This window comes from Priapulus caudatus, unplaced genomic scaffold, assembly GCF_000485595.1.
Source record: "Priapulus caudatus unplaced genomic scaffold, Priapulus_caudatus-5.0.1 Scaffold55, whole genome shotgun sequence".
NCBI lineage: Eukaryota > Metazoa > Priapulida > Priapulimorpha > Priapulimorphida > Priapulidae > Priapulus > Priapulus caudatus.
The window spans coordinates 487,431-490,134 of record NW_014577116.1 but is presented as its reverse complement, the minus strand read 5'-3'; positions in this window follow the sequence as shown (position 1 = coordinate 490,134).

Genomic DNA, 2,704 nt, shown 5'->3' with positions numbered 1-2,704 from the left:
ATAGATAGATAGATAGATAGATAGATAGATAGATAGATAGATAGATAGATAGATAGATAGATAGATAGAAAGATAGATAGATAGATCGATCAATAGATAGAAGATATATAAATAAAGACTTTCTCTGAGATTACGCTGGTTCTCGATATCTATGCATATGCGTTTCAGTGTGCATACTTCAGAGGTAGCGCAGCTGTTAACACGTTGACCTCGTTCCGTCTTATAATTGAACTACTCCCTTGCCCTGTCCTACTGCCTACCACATGATCTTGCAATATTCATCGTTACCACACATGACGGTGAGGTTAGTCATAGTAAGTAGGGAAATAATTCATTCCCGTTTTTACGCCTGAGACCAGTGCCTAATTTACATTTCAATATTAACTTGTTTGCGAGACACATGCTCCCATATATTTTGAGAAAGATAAAGAAAAAGTATCCAAAAAATCGACATATTATGCGTGGAGCTAAGCAGAAGGACACGAAAAACTCCATGCACAACTACGTGACGAGGCAAAACACGGAACGAAAGGAGACGCTGAACCCGGCACTTCAGTTAGCATATAGCTACTGCAATGGCGAACAACGATGAAGCCGGTGCCGAGGTCACGAACGCGGAGCTGCGAGAATTCATCGTCGGCCTAAAGGCAAGTCTGACTAACAAATTAGAAGCGGGGTTTTCCGACGTCACAAAGAAGATCACCACTTTAACCGAAAAAAGGGAAAACCCAGAGATGGAGGTCGACTCGGTTAAAAAAAAAACAGGGCGGAGATCGAGCACAGCTACAAAATTTAACACAAGAAGTCGAAACACTTAAGCAGTCGTTCCTCCATACGCAAGTCCACGGCAGAAAGTACAACCTCCTTATCTATGGAGTCAAGGGATACGAAAATGAACCAGCACGCACTATAGAAAGAATAAAGAATTTTGCAGTGGATGACCTAAAACTGGAAGAACAATACGCGATGAATTTATCAATCCGCAACGCGCATCGCCTAAAGAAGCGGGACAACGGACCCACACCGATAATCGTCGTTTTCGGACACTGGCCCGAGAGAGAAACCTTTCTACGCGCGGAGAGAAACCTAGCCGGAACCGACAAAAGCATCAGAACAGATTTGCCGCCCGAGTTTAAACGAAAACGTGGGATGCTGGCGCGTAAAGCTTTCGAGCTCCGAAGTGAACAACATATTCAAGCCAGGGTCGTAGAACGCGGCATCGATATCTGCCTCGAAACAAGAAAAAACAGTACGGAGCCCTAGAAGAAGCTAACGGGAGACTGAATAATTTTGGGCGAATATGTGCAAATGCAATAGGCATGTATCCGTATCGTTAAAATCAGCGGTTCAATTAGCCCAAAACTACGAACATATTGAGTGCTTTTAGGGAAGCTCGACGATCGAACACGGCGCCAGCCAATCAGAAGCGCCGTCACGAATTTACTTCGGGGAAGCCAGATGATAACGGCTATAACGTATGGAAGATACCAGTAAGGGCGTAGATAAATGCAATTATAATCTTTTAGTTTAATATAGATAATAATTTCAGATAAATTTTCGTACCATTATAATATACTGATGGGAGCCGATGTGCTAGTCTTAATTTTCACCCATATGGCATTCTCACCAGGAAGCGTTTACGTGTATATGTGGTTTGGTATGTGTGTCTGGCTTCTATACAGTAGACTAGTAATCTTCTACGAGAATCCAACAATATAGGAGTTGGCACTCATACCTGTGTGTTTGTACGTCCTGTCTACCGTTTGTGTTTTCTGTCTGTATGTCCTAAACTTTATTTCCAGAACTGTACAAGCGTGCTTTTGTCTAAACAACATCAAATATTATACGTCACATTATATACCCAGTGCCCAGCAATGCTATCCCTAGTTTAACAGCATTATTACAGATTACCTTAATAAACATAACAGTAATAAAATGGCTCAGTTAAACATACAATCTCTAAATATTAGAGTCCTGGCAAATCCAATTAAACGTAGGGACTTTTTCAAACGATTTCGGGAACAAAATGTGCACATAATATTATGCTGCCTGCAAGATATTCATATTGACTCCAAATTTGTAAATCGGGTCAAGGCAGAATGGGGTTTAAGCGCAATTATATGTCCATTCACATCAAACGCGAGAGGCGTGGCAGTTCTATTTAATACTGGTTTTGAATACAAAATACACAGATGCGAAATGGACCCTTATGGAAATTTTATTATCCTAGATATTACCTTATCAAACCAAGTGCAGTTTACATTGGTTAACCTGTATGGACCAAATGATGACAACCCTGAATTTTATACAAATATATTTAACATTATTGAAGATTTTGGTAACGTAAATTAAAAAACGTAAACTTTCTCTCTCTCTCTCTCTCTCTCTCTCTCTCTTTCACACACACACACACACACACACACACACACACACACACACACACACACACACACACACACGCCTCACGTGTAAGGTCTACACCGAGGTCCCCCCTTATACCCCTGGCCCATAATTGAGGACTTTGCTTCTCTAATTTTATATTAATTAGATAACCAGTAATAACTTGCTCTTAAAATGTTCTTATTTGCGTGTTCATCTAACGTTTCACAGTTTAATAGAGAACATACTCCGAGTGTGTGTGTGTGTGTGCGTGTGCGCGCGCAGTTCTTGCGTGCGCCCGTGCGTGCGTGCGCCGGTGCGTGCG